The sequence below is a fragment of the Numida meleagris genome, chromosome 23 (genome assembly GCF_002078875.1).
Source record: "Numida meleagris isolate 19003 breed g44 Domestic line chromosome 23, NumMel1.0, whole genome shotgun sequence".
In the NCBI taxonomy this organism is placed as follows: domain Eukaryota; kingdom Metazoa; phylum Chordata; class Aves; order Galliformes; family Numididae; genus Numida; species Numida meleagris.
This window is the reverse complement of record NC_034431.1, coordinates 4,804,318-4,819,135: the sequence shown is the minus strand read 5'-3', so window position 1 is coordinate 4,819,135 and position 14,818 is coordinate 4,804,318. Positions and strand designations below refer to the sequence as shown.

At 46.9% G+C, this 14,818-nt stretch overlaps 1 long non-coding RNA gene across 1 annotated transcript; it reads left to right on the top strand.

Annotated features, from left to right (window-relative positions):
- Positions 892–3,886, top strand: LOC110387766. Its single transcript, XR_002432713.1, has 3 exons — positions 892–936; positions 2,861–2,948; positions 3,087–3,886. It is a non-coding gene; the product is annotated as an uncharacterized LOC110387766 (long non-coding RNA).

Below are 14,818 nucleotides of genomic sequence, written 5' to 3'. Positions count from 1 at the left end.
AGGGCAGGGAGCTGGGGAGTGGGCTGAAAGGTCTTTGTGGATGCTGAATGCTTCGGTCTTGCTTCAGCTGGTCTGACACAAAACTTCATCTACAACAATTTCAACTCTGGCCATTTTGTGCATTCCTCTTATCTTGGGCTGTCTTCAAACCTCTTGCCTGCTCGCAGCCTTTGGTTGGGCAGCTGTCTGGGCTGTCCTGCATCAGATGTGGTTTACCTAGTTCAGTAGGAAAGTCAAAAACAGAGGTGAAAGGGTGGTTGGGTGGTGGCTGTGACCTGTGCTTCTGTCACTGCAGCATGAGGACATTCAAGAGCCGCAGAGCCATCTCTCATCATCTTTGCGAGCAGAGAGCTCCCAGCACTGGCTTTAGCACACAGCACTTGTGCTGAAGGCTCTGTGTGGAAAAGCCATTAAAAAGCCCTATAAAGATGTAGCCTGCATTAACCAGGTTGCAAAGTGAATCTTAGTTCTGCTGAACCGGTCAGGAAATAAAAGCAATGCCATGTGACTGGTCAGCACAATTAAACACCCCATTCTGAGCTCAGAACGGCTCCAAGATGATGTGCAAAGCCAGCAGCAATGGCAAGGAGCTAATTGTTGGAGGAAACCATGGTCAGCCTGTGACTGCTCAAACACAGAAACAGAGGATTTGGTAGAACAATTGTTGGCTGGAAATTATCACATTTTTATTAGAGAACTTTTGTACTGCTCTGCAGACCTCAAGCCAAAAAGCAAAGCCTCAGGAACTCAAAAGCCCGCTCCTCAGATTTCTGGGGGCTCTTCAGTTAGGGTGCTGCAGGACTGTCCTTGTTCAGGTGTGATTGTGGCCAGGTGTGGGGCACCAGCTGCAAGCACTCAGACCTCCCTCAAAGCTCGGAGCCCATGGGTGGGCTTCAGGATGGTGGTGTGACATGGCTGGAGGAGCTGCTGGTCCAGGTAAGAGCAGACAGAGTGAGCTCCTGATGTGTGTGTCATGTGCTGAGCACATCCCCCGCCTTGTTGTGTTGGTTGTCCCAGAGCCTTGCTGTTGGTCCTTCTGCCCCACTGGGACACAGGCTGCAAAGCCACCTCCTTCCTGCATCACCTCCACCCTGGCAGCAGCTGTGTTTGCTGAGCCTGCTCTGCCCTCTGCAATCAGGGTGCCAACGCTGCAGCTGTCAGCGATGAGTTCATGACAGCCTGCGATGCTTCGTGTTGTCTCTTGTGTTTCAAAGCCCTGCGTTTTTCTGCTGGGTTCTTTTGCACAAGTGTTTTGTAAGGGTTGCATCTATTTGCCTTGGCATTGTTTTTGCTGAGCCTGGAGGAAGGGCCCTCTGTTGGGATGCTGCTTTCACCGCACCTTTCCAGGCTGTCGCAGCAAGGAGAATAGCAGAGAAATTGTGGCTGGGAACAATTAGGGACAGTGTGCCTCTGGGGTTTACACCAGATCCAGGGCTGCTCTGCAGTCATGAGTGGTGCTCGTCTGTGAGTACAGGCAAGGCTGAAGACCGTGGAGAAATTGTAAGGGTGTACAGCAAAGCCTGCTGAAGAAGCACTGGTTTGTAGATGACGTTGGTTGACCAATATAAAATGATGCCCTCTATAAACTCAGGAAGCATCTATATGTTTGTGTTAGAGAAAATCCCTGCCCTATGGTCTGAAAAGCCAAAAAATTCAGTACTCTTTGGAGCATGTGGCAAGTGGGGTGGAAAAAAAACTAGAAATCTAATACTTCAGTGCAATGGCTTATTCTCATCCTGAAATGTGTGCTGGGTTCTGACTGATTTACCTCAAAAAGAAGATTCAGAAGAAATAAAAAATGATAGTAATACTTCTCTGAATAAAATATAATTGCTCTGTGAAATTCCCTGCAACAAGTTATTACTGATTTCGAAGTGCTTGGCAGAAGTCATAGAAAAATAGATTGGAAGATACCTTATTGGTCTCAAAGTTCAGCATGCAGCACTCCACAGCACCTTTGTCATAAAGACTTTGAGGTTTTTTTTTTTTTTTTTCTGAGTATCTCTGCATAAGATAAATTGCATAAAGGAAATGAACCTTTGTTCATCAGGAGAAAATGCAAACCTTGTGCTCGCGGGGCACCGGAATGCGTTTCCCTGATTTCATACATATCTATTACAAGAAGTTTTGCATCGTGCTCCTTAAAGCAGACAGGACTGGCAGGTGTGGGGTGGGATGCTGGGAGCAGTGGGTGCCTTTGGGGGTGCAGCATGGGTTGGGGGTGCAGTGCTTGTGTGCGGGCTGCTCTCAGTGGCTACTGATGGCTTGGCTTCCTTGGTGTGTGCGTTCCTTCAGCGGTGTGCTCAGTGGGGTTGCTGAAAGAAATGCAGTAATTCCAGGGCATCTCCTGGTACAAGTCTCCTCTGAGTCCAGTCCTTCCATAGATTACTGAGCCATGAGCAAGGTCTGGCCCTGGGCCAGAGTGATTTGCCTGACTACAAATTCTCCCGCCCCCCGGCGTCTTCGTTCTGGAATAAATAAACAGGAGAAGAAAGATGGAAGGAAGGAGAAGGACAAAATGCCCTCCTGCAGTCTGGCAAGCTGGAGAAGTGCGGCAGGTGGACCAAGACTCGGTTTGCCTGACTTGAACTCCGCTTCCCTCAATGCTCACAACCTGTGACATTGCCCCTCTCCTCCCTCCCAAAACCGCAGTGCCCCCAATTAAACTTCCAGTCCACTGTGTCAAAAATGTGCCACAGGGATAAGCTACCCGCTCACAAGATTCATGGTGCTGCTTCTCCCCCCCAGTAACTAATAATTCCAGAGCAACATTCAGAATTGCAATTTATTCTGGTTGTAAAACACAGAGAAGGTAAATCACGGAGAGTATAATCATTCCTTTTCTTTCTTATAAATCAAGCCACATCGGAATCTTGCCCTCTGCATTCTCAAACAGACTGTTGTGTTTGGGGGCCAGCAGGAAAGAAGAGGGGCAAGCTCTCATGTGCGTACGTATGAGTTCCAAACCCCTTTGCCATCTTTGTGTTGCATCCCAGTGCTGCTCTGCTGCACCCCTTGTAGCAGCCTCCCCTGTGCTTACCCCAGCCTGCGCTGTTGCACTGCAATTTGGGAATTTTGCTTTGCAGAACGTGGACACCTCATTAGGAGCCATCCAACAGGTTACAGTGATTTGAACTTCCTCTCATTCTTCAGCATACAGCCGGGGTGATGAGGGAGCTTTATCCCTTTCAGCTAAAGACTTCAAAGTTAATCTGCGTTATTAAAAGCCATATCCTTGCAGGTAATAATTATACCCCAGTGTGCAGATAGAGGCACAGGGAAATTGTGCGACTTCTCTCGGGAGACACAGAGAATTGGCAGGAGAGCCAGGGGCGATGCTGAGAGGAGAGCCCTGCCCTTAGCACAGGTCCACACATCTTCATAGCAAGGAGAGATGAAAAGCAGTTGCAGTCGTTGGGTCTGACTTAACCACATCGTTATGGAACTGCAGCTTGTTTCCACGCAGCATCAAAGGGAGAAAAGCTTGCCCCAAAGACAGTGCTGAACGCTGAAAATTGTGTACTTACAGCTCAGCCTTAGGGGCTTGGGTAAAGGGACAGTGTTTAAAAGCAACCGAGGCAAACTCTTACAGTCTACAGAGTCATTAGTATGCCAAGTCCTGCAGGGCTTCCCGCATCCTCTTGGACTTGATAAAATTATAAATCAACCAGCAAAATTCCTTTTGGAACAGTCTGTGCTTCGGTCCAGGGCTGCTCGCCAGCGCCGTGCGGAGCCTCCTCCTTCCACACAGGCAATCATTCGAGTTAGTTCTTTTGGTTTGGAAATGCAGCGTCATAATCAGGGAAGATATGTACCTGATATTGAGCTGAAACAACTCAATTTACTGTGCACTGATAGCTGTCAGCACTTACAACACCGTTTTCTTTTTTCTCCTCTCACCCTTTCTCTCCCTTTTTCTTCTGTATTTGCTCTTTCACCATCATCATCTTGTTTCCTTGCCCTCCTTTGGTTCCGCTCTCCCTCCACCAACATCACGTGCTCAGCCCAGATTTTAATTTCTCCCCCCAGCCTGGGGCTGGGAAGGATGTTGCACTGCTACATCCCATCCAACAAAGGACCCAAGGGCTCTTGGCCCCACTGATGTTCTCTGGCCATGGAAGAGCTCCCAGTCTCAGCTGGACCAGCACATGTCTGAAGGAATTTACACCACATTTATAGTGATGAGAATGAGGCCAGGATCAGTGTCACTGTATCCTCATCAACCTTTGTTTCAAGAAAGCACTCTCATCCTGTCAGTATTATTTTTTTGCAATCAAACATGCCACAGATGCTACTCCAAGCGCAGAGCTGGGGGTTGAAACTATGTGGACTAAAATTACAGTTGGAAAAATGATTCCCTCCCCTGCGTGGGCAAACCTCCCTGCCCCCATCACTGCCTGTGCAGTGGAGATAATTTTTGGGACGTTGCTCATGGGACAGGACAGGATTAATATGTTAAAAAGCACACTCTGTTGGATTAGCTTTCCTCCCCTTCAAACTGATGACAAAGCTTGCATGGCCTTCAACGGAGGCAGTCACAGTGCCAAAGTGGTTTTGAAAACCATACCCTCGCTGTTTGCACAGCACTCTGCGGGTGTTTGGAGCAATCCAGCAGCACAGGGACAGGCTGCAGCTTTGCCCCTGTATTTATGTCTTCTACCTTGGCTTATGCCTCTATCATTTTGTAGGAAGAAAAAGTCTTTCCATTAGCCAGGCCCCTTTCCTGCGCCAGTCTACACTGTTAATGGCCGTTTTTGAAAAGAAGGGCAGAGTTGAAGTTCCTTTTGCAGGTTTACAGTTGAGTTTGCAAGATTTGAGATTCAGCAGTGAAAGCATCCACATTTCTCGTTAAACGAATGTGGATTTACTGGAGAGAAAACCTTAAGTGGGACTGCTCAAAAAACTGAGGCAGACAATGGGAAGGCAATGGAAAATATATTCTTAATTCACTCCCATTCTTCTGCCCAGCCTGGACTTTAATGGCCAAAGTCTGGCCAGTTCAGAGTCCTTCCGAAAGTCAGGAAAACCATTCTGCTGATAGTGATAGCGCCTGGGGTCTGCTTCTGCCTGCCCCACCACCTTGAGGTGTGAGGGTCGCACATCTCCTCTCCTGGAGTGTGGGGCTGACACGGGTGCTGTGCCCCTTCTGTCCCCACACCCTCCTCTTCCTCCCAGCTCGATCCCAGCAGGAGGGGCTGGGCGGGCTGAGCGGGGCCCTAATGAGCCTGGGACTCAGCTCTGATGATGGAATCTTCAGGCGTGAGACAGTAATGAATGGTAATTCTTCAAGCCCAACCATTGCTCTATTTTTTCCCCTTAACAACTGAACTGATTAGAATGAAACTTTGACTTGATTAGTGATTATTGTCTCTGTATGGCAGTTGCTTGCAGCCCTTTCATTTCCTTGGTTTGTTTTTAAAAAAACATTGGCTGGCATTTCATCCCCTGATTTAATGCTTGGGTTCTCTGCTCCATATTCATTCCTCTCTCCCTCTCTCTTCCCCTCCCTCCCACCTAACGCAATCCAATTATTGTTTTATTGTCATTTAGCGTACAAAACCGGGGCTTCCGAGGTGTCTGCTCCCCTTAATTCCTATCACTGAAGGGGAAAAACACAAACAGGAATGGGTGCGCTCCTTGATGCGGGGCGATGGGGACAAAGCTGCAGCGGGCCCTAATTGCAGAATAATATGCAAGAGCAGCTCCATATTTCTTTCTCCAGGGTTCCAGCTCGCTGAACTGCTTTGCTTTTCAAGCTCCTACACGTTGGAGGCTTATTCAGCATTATTTCTGTTAATTGTTGGCATTAGAAGCGTTTCTAGAAATCCTGGATGAGGTCGGAGCTGTTGCGACGGTGATTTATTGCCTTCCTCATCCCCTACGAGGCGCAGCCAAAGCCAACCCTGCGGCAGCTGCTGTGCTGCTCCTGGTGCTCCATGGCACCAGGCCTGATGCTAAGCCCCCCTCCCAGCTTCCACCCACCCCACGAACGCTGTGCAAAATATTTATTGCGGGGACCAGCTAGATCCCAGCTCCTTCTGGGAACGCAGCTCACGCGCTGCATATTTCAATAACAATGACTTATTAAATAATAACTGACATTTACCTAGCTGCTGCTTGTCCTCAGAGCCCCCAAGACTTGGCAAACTTTAATTAATAGTTGTTTTAATAGTTAAATAACCTTTATAACTGCGTTTCATTTATTCAGAGCCCATCAGAAATAAAGTCATAATGATCTGAGTCGAGCGATAAAGCACAACATCTGGTTTAATGTTTGCAGGTTATTAATGAGCTGAGTAACCTGGCAGATGAACAATATATTTATTTATTTTTTTTTCTTGTAAGAACATGCATTTTCGAGAGAAGTGCTGACGAGGCCTGTGTGTGCTCTCTCCTGTTGCAGTCCCCTCCGTGCCATGCAGCCCCTAGCAGGGACAGGGATGTTGCTGCTCTAGGAGCAACGCGTCTCAACCACTGCAGAGCCCTTTCTTGCTGTGGTCTGGGTGTCCTGACTGTGTGCCTGTCAGGGAGTCCTGCTGCATCGGAGACGTCCGTGGGCAGAGTGGCAGAAGCGCTGCTGATTTATCTCTGGATGCAATCTTTGCCATCTGTTTTTATATTGCTTTCAGCACAAGATAAGTAGTTCCCATATAGCGCGCGCTCCACAGACTGTAAAGTTCATGAGTCTGCAGAATTTATGATAAGGCAGAAAATTGTCTTAGTGCATCATTCATGTGAGCAGGGTCCAGAACAAACGTTGCAGCCTCCAGATGTTGCTTTCCATCCGCTGCCGGTGCGTGCCGATGGGAAGATGCCCCTATCCCTTGCACAGGTTCTTTCTCTCTGACTTTGAGCAGTCACGCTGGCTCCAGCTCACCCTGCAAGCATTAAGCAATCTGCCTTGAACTTCTGCCTCAGGTTTCTCCATCTTTTCCTGCAGCCTATTAAGACTCCATCCTGACTAATGTTGCTTAGCGCAGCTCCCACTCCCCGGTTCCCAGAGCACAGCCTGCACAATGAAATGAGCTTCCTCAGGCACTTTTTTGGTGCTTTTTTTTCTCTCCCCCCCTTCCCCCCCCCCCCCACAACATTACCTATTAATTGCGCTCAGAAAATATTCCAGAAATTTACTTATGCCCTTGAGCTGTATTCGTGTTTATTTCCATAACTCTTTGATACAATATTTGTCTTTGCCTGAAATAGTTTGCCAAAAGGAAAGGAAAGGAAGAAGCAGCATGCGAAGGATTTGGATTACTTCACATCTGCCTTTCTTTAAGCAGCCCATATGGGAAAACATATTCTTTTGCACAGAATTTGTTAAAGGTTTCATAAAATGCATCGCGTACACATTTAACACAGAACCTAACAATATTTATATTTAAAATGGGTCCAAACAGATCCATTTGGTGAGTGTTGGAAACACGTAGGGTGGCAGTGCACATTGAGAATGTAATAGTCTTGTTATCTGCTTCAGCTTGTGTGATCTGTTCCTGCCATGGGTTTGATGGGAGGAAAGAAGCGATACAGCTTGTTAAGTATAAAAATCATAACGTGTGTGATTTTATGGGCACGCTTCGTCTGTGACGCTCAGAAAAGGCAACACTACCCATAGTCTCCTTTAAGACCAAGTAGCTGAGTAAATGGGAATTGACGTTAGGAGATCACAGGGTGGTTTGAGTTGGAAGGGGCCCTCAAAGGCCACCTGGACCCACTCACCCCTGTTCATTGTTCTTCCTTCTTTCTTCCTTCCAGATATTCCATCTGTTTCCTTGTTGCTCACTTGCCTGCTCCATGAACCCATGACTTCTAGTGGACCCACATTCTGCAGCCTTCCTTCAAACACCCACACCTGTCCTAGTGCTGAGATGGCCCGGAGGAGAATGCATCTCGATGCAAAACGTCTAAATTGTCTTCAATGCAATGATTAAATGTATTTTTCTCTCTCCCACCTCTCGTGCATTTCATTAATGCACAGACCCAGCATCGAAACGAGAAGGGATGCTCAGGTTTAACAAGTAAAAGGTAAAAGCAGGGACTGAAGAGAGCTAATCAAATTCGATTAGCTAGTTTCAGACTTCACTGGGTTTTGTTTGGTCTGGTTTATCTGAATCTTTATTAGATAAGCTTGAATTGGCAACACCGCTGTATGATGCAATATCCAACGTGATTGCCATCCGAAATGGAGTGGGGCAGCTCAGCAGCCCTGCAGCATCCTCCCAGCACCGCTCAGCTGGCTCTGCCTGCCTGCAGATAATTTTATTTAATCTTGGCAATCTTCCGTTGTATACGTAAGTAAACAAAGATCAAGCTACTCACAACCTTAATTAGGCTACACATAAATAATAGATGACTGGATTAGCCAGGAGTATAGGGGAGACGTGAGAGTGAGAACAAGCGCAAGGCCACTGGTGCTCTCCCTTCCCCTGCCCCTCCCCACCCAGTGCTTCTCATTGGCCTTTTTAAGGCACTTCTGAGGACAACATTGCTGTGGGTTTTTTTTGTTGTTGTTGTTTTTGCAATGATGCTGAGCTAAGCACTGGCTCTGCCCTTACAGCCATTTCCTTCTGCTTTCTGGGTTTTTTTGGTTTCAGACCCCTCTGATGCTGCAGGGCTTTGTCGTACAGCACTCTAGAAAACACAATGGAAAAGAGAGGGGCTCTCCAGCAGAGGAGCTTTCCACTGCGTGTCTCAATGTGCTGAGCAGGCACTGATTTGCAGATGTTGGCACCTTCGGGCATAGCTTTGGTGGACTCCATTGCAGAGGACAACCGCAGAGAGTCCGAACCATGCTGCCTCCCTCTGCACTATGGGCAGTGGGTGAAAACAGTCCTTTACCAGGCGTATTGCTCACTGACACCGTCTGTCTCCAAGTGATGGAGTGATTCAGCCGAGTCAAAAATAACTCTCTGGCTGTGGTAGTTCATCCTGGATCAGCAGTCCATGTGGTCTCTATCTATCAACGTGTGTCCTATACTAATGATGTGATAGCTTTGAAAAGTTGAGCTATTTACACAAGGTCACTTTATTAGTAGGGAAATCGCTCTTATGATAAATGAGCGCTCTGCAGCCTGTCACGGGCACGCTGCTGTCCCGCTCAGTGACTTGCTCAGCTCTGCAGCCTTTGCAAAAAATACGCCTTGGGTAAGAAAACACAGCAGGAAAAAGAAGCGCTGGTGGGTGTCTGCTGCCTCTTTTCCTCCGTGCAATGCTGGGAGGGAGGGGGACATCTCTGCTCGCCACCACGTAGGGGTGGCTGCTTCCCCAGGTCCTGAGCAGAAGGTGTAAAATACCATGAGAAGATATTTCTCAGGCAATGTGCTGACGCAGCACCATCCCTGTTTCTTAACTGGGAGTGATGTATGAATTATCTCAACCTAAAGCCTGAAATATACATTATAGGCCGTATCTTTCTGTGTTTTATTTGGGCTGTAAAGTGAGACCTTATTATTTCTCCCTCCTGGGCATCCTTTAATGAATCTAGATTTGAAAGTGAAATATTTATTATATTCCAGGAGGTTAACTGTGGAAGGAGAAGAGGAGAAATATGCAAATTTGCAAGAAAGCCTTAAAAAAAAGCCCCTTTTATTAAGATAAAAACCGTGCAAATGTGCACCCCTCGAGACGCTGAATGGCTGTGCCCAAAAAGGGATTTACCAGGGATGGTGGCTGTGGGAAACCACCTCATTCTCCTTTCCACAAATGCTGTTTCGGTTCATTTCGCATTTATATTTTTAAGTCACACTATTTGCACTCAGGAATATGTGTTGATAGCATACTTGTCCTGGAAGGTGGCAGACCCCACTGATCAGCGACACAGGCGGCAAAGCTGCCTCCTGCCTTCCCTGACACCCAGGCAGAGGAGCTGAGAGAAATAGCGTGTCTCAGGAGATGAAGGATCCCTGCAGAGTGACATTTTCTCTGCCTGATGTACTGCTCCGCACCTGTTGCCAGGCAATGAGGTGCAGGGCTGCCAGCCGTGCTGCGTGCAGGGCGCCTGGGGGACGAGCCCCACCGCTGTGCAGATGTGTGGTGCTCTTAGGGGTGCATGGGATGCTCTTCCTTTTATTTTATACATGTATATGTGCATATATGTATATGTGTGTGAGGTGGTAGTTAGGGATGGGCGTGATTGCTTTTTGGTCTGAAAAAGATGTACAAGTCTCATTCCTTTGAACAAACCTTCCCGTGCTCTTTTGTAAAACAAACCCACGAAGCCAGGTTTGTCAGCGTGGTTAAATACTGTGGGAAGTTAGAATCACAGAATGGTTTGAGTTGGAAGGGACCCTCCAAGGCCGCCTGGTGCCACTCCCTGCAGTGCACAGGGACACCCACAGCTCCATCAGTGCTCACAGCCCCGTCCAGCCTGACCTTGGCTGTCTGCAGGGACGGGGCACCACCGCCTCTCTGGGCAACCTGTGCCAGTGCCTCACCGCCCCTAATATCAAACCTTCCTCATATCCTGTCTCAATCTCCCCTATTCGAACTTCTCAGCAACTCCCCCCCTTGCTGAACCATGAGTTTTAAAATCACAGTGCAAAAAAAGGTCTTTTGGCTGCAGTAGTATCAAGATGAGGCCCTGCTTCATTAGAATGAATACCATTTGCTTAAAAATAGAAATATTATGCCATCCTCCAGCAGCAAAAATGAAATACGCTATTAAAGGATTATGATTCTGTGACTTCAGACCTATTGTAGTCTTAATATTTCATGGTGCATTGACATAGAGTACATAATATGCTGAACAGCACTGTTGGCTTCAGCTGTTGCAAACAGTATGGTGCAGAAATAATTGAACTAAAAAGAAATTACAGCAATTCAGAGAGGTAGCAATTCTGCGTAGATGTGAGATGGTAGATGCTGAGCCAAACGTGTGCTTTAGCAAAAAAAAAAAAAAAAAAAAAAAAAAAGAGAAAAAAATGACCAATGGAAAAAATTTTAGGTAGGTTGTCCTTTTGCTGGCAGTCATTTGTGGTAGGACCAGCAGTCACCGTACTGCTACTGTGCAGGGAGATCTGATTTGTCAGCAATATATAAAGGCAAAGAGTACGGAAAATGAGGCCTTATCTAAACAGAGGCTTGCATTCATTCCAGGAAAGCTGGTGTGAATCTCTGTTTATGCTTTTAAGTCTCAGATGTATCATCCAGTTACTGCAGCTTAACAAGTCGCTGTTTGTCAGCTGTGCTGTTAATAACGGCATCCGCGCTCTTAACCCAGCATAGGTACGAGGCAAAACACATTGGATTGCATCTTTCATCTGTTTTTATTTCAGTTTGTTTCGCTTAAAGTGGTTCCTTGCCATCAAACAGGGACAGTTTCCATCAAAATCCCTATCTGGACAGACTTCTTGTATCTTAACCAAGCTGTATTTAAGAAAAATTGGGTGATTCCTTACGCTCAGTTATTGCGCATGGGTGGGGGGAAACCTCCTCCTGCACAGGTAAAACATTGGGCTGCACAGGTGGAAGGCTGTGTATTATTATTATTATTTTATTGCTGCTGTACTTAATATAAATTGCTCTGTTTCATTTCCATCCAAATATATCTGGGCAGGGAGGAGGCAATGGTGTGCGAGAGGTTGGGACCTTTGGTTTTCCTGGCAGCGGTCAGAACTCCACTGTCTCTGTCCATGTGTTCTGAGCAGGAGAAGTGTAACCAGCAATCTGGAGACCCCAGATTAGTCTGGCTCCTCCCTGCTGCCTCTGCAGCATGGATGCCTTTGCTTGGCTGAGCTCTCAGACCAACAGATAGATTAGGATTGGCCTGATGCACATGTGTAGATCCTTTCTAGCTGGACTACGAGGTGGCTGGTAGAGCCGAGAGCAAGGTATCAGAATAGAAGGGCTTGGGCTTTGATGCAGAATGGGCAGAGGCAGCCAAGCTGAGTCCCCGCAGCTCTGCTGGCCCTCGCCCAAGGTGGCTTTGATGCAAGGATTTGTCTTCTCCTTCTGGATGGCCCCTAGCACAAAGAAGCCCCAGCACAATAGAAGTGAGTGATGGTAATAGCCACATGTCAGGTATGTCTCCAAAATTGAGGAGCTAGAAATGTGCTTCTTGTTGCTAATAATCACAGAGCTTGACAAGCTTGTTGTTTCCACCCCTGTTCCTGTGTTGTTCCCTGCATGAACTGACCTGATCCTCCGTGTATCTGCACAAACAACTGTGGGACGTCACCCTCAGCCCTGACAGCAGCAGCTCTGCGCCTGTTGCTCGGCTTCCCTGCCTGCTGCTGGAGGCGGTGCGCTGGGTTAGCTGGATGTCAGCTCTCATCCAGCGTGCCACTTGCTGCATCCCCGTATTTCTTTGAGCTGCTAAGCACCGGGCTGCCTGTCACTCAGGCAGTGACGTGCCTGTCACTCTGTACTCAGCATCTGTGTGACATGAGCTGTGCCCAGGAGGACTCCCAGGAGGAGGGGTGCTGGGTGCAAAGGGACAGACAGCTTCGCTGCAGCACCATTCTCTCCAGGAACACGATGTTGCTTAAAAATATGTATATATATATTTTAAGGCCATTTTTGATCATTTCAGTATAAGCAAGAAATAAAAAGGGACACGGGAACAGGTTGCCCAGGGAGGTTGTGGATGCCCCCTCCCTGGAAGCAGTCAAGGCCAGGCTGGATGGGGCTGTGAGCAACCTGGTCTAGAGGGAGGTGTCCCTGCCTGGAGCAGGGGGTTGGAACTGGATGATCTTAAAGGTTCTTTCCAACCCAACCCATTCTGTGATTCTATGATACGAAATGTTCCAGCAGCACTGAAATGTTTCACCAGTGCCAGATAACAGCATGGCAATATTTCATTGAGAAATAGATTTTTCACTCGAAATTTGTTAAATGGTGTATGTCAACCAGGAAACTCCAATGTTTTGATCACTGGGAAGTGTCTGTTGGAAGGGTACATTTCTTTTTCCACAAAGAATTTTGAAATATCTGATTGCTAACTTGGAACAAAGACAGATTTCAGCTTGAAGAAGTCTGTCCCATGCTTGCAAATACTAAAACTGCATGCTGGGGGCAGGAAGACTTTATACCCCCTCACATCCTGAGAATGAGAAATCAGATCAAATTTTTCTGGTCCCTTAGCAGCCTGTTGAGATGCCCTTCACATACAAGGAAATATCCCCAGTGCTAGTTACGATATATGATATATATGTTATATATATGATGCATATGAGATATATATATGATATGTGATGTATATGTGGATGTTACTATGTGTCTGTATATACATACAAGTAAATAATCATTAGATATGACACATACATGGCCAGGAGAGCTGTGGGTGCCCCATCCCTGCAGGCACTCAAGGCCAGGTGGGATGGGGCCCTGGGCAGCCTGAGCTGGTGGGGGGCAGCCCTGCCCATGGCCAGGGGGTGGCACTGGGTGGGCTTTAAGGTCCCTTCCAACCTGAACCGTTCTATGATATATAAAATATTTTCCCTGTGAGTGTAGCTCATTTCTTAACAAATTGAGCTACCTGCAGCCCAAGTTGGAATGCAGCACTCTATAATCTCAAAGCCTGAGCTGTAATACTTCCAGGCTGTCCCAATGACTGATGCAGTGCTGCCAGAGCAGAGCGAGCCCAGATCCTGGCAGGGCCTCTCCTCTCCTCTTCTCTCCTCTCACTGTATTTTGGTGGCTGTCGTTCCCCTAACTTCCTCTGGAGCTCAGTCCTTTTCAAGGGCAGGCTATTGGGGATGTGTCCAAAATACATGTTTTCTAATTAAAGGGAATTGTTTACTTGATGTAGAGGGAGGAAATAATGGTCCCTTTGGCTGGATGTTTCTTCCTGAGTAAGATGCATTAATGATGATGCTCTTTAATTTCCATTTTTCCTTCCTAATCTGCATCCCTTCTTCTTCCTTCAAAGACCTCACTGTTCTCCTTCCTTTATTCTGTTCTCTTTCCTTTTTTCCTTTCTTCTTTTAGCCCTTTCGACCCTTTTTGCTTACAGCCACAAATCAGCTCTCTCTGCTCCACACCAGGCTGTTTGCTAAGCCAAAACCAGCGATGTGCACTGGTCCACGCTCCTCCAAAGCAGAATGTAAATTCATGTGGTTTTAGTGCAATGTGTTTTGATCAAAATGTACAATTTTTTTGGTCAGGAAAACATTTCCTGAGAATTTTTTCGCCCGCATCCCCCAGAGCTGCACAGTTTTGCAGCGCACGCATCCTTCAGACACACATATTTAACAAACCATGTTCAACGTGGTGATTTGCAAGTCATTAAGCAGTTTGACAGCCAATGGCATGAGAAAATGGAAAGGTATTTTCAAAACAGATCAATTTTTTGGCAGATAAGGTAAAGAAATCAGTTCACTGGGCTTAGAACTCTTCAAACCAAATGTAGATAGAGAATGTGATGTATTTACTAACATGCTGAAGTAGGTGGTGCTAGCAAGATAGAGACTTACAGATAATTTTATTTGGAGAAAAAAAATGTCCCAAAAGAAGGCACGTTGCTAATAGGATCTGCCAGCAAAAGATCGTGCAGATGAGAAAGTGCTAAATCTGAACACGGTTTTATGGGATTTAGAATGTAGTTTCCAGGCTTCAGTGGTAAATAATAATGGAACAGAACTCGTGCGCTTGTCATTCAGCTAAAGGACGTTCCTGGGCACCTTGCAATCTTAATGCGTCTGCTGGGTGACAACCTCACATCGAGATTTTGCAATTAAAAATTGAAAATAAAGCACAACTCTTAGAGAGGTAGGGTGAACCTATTACCGAGATGCATCCACCTGTGGCAGGGAACGCACAGTCTGCTTAATCCGTGTCCAAAATCTCCACGCTGCCATTCTGAAGAAGCAGCAAAGAATTCTGT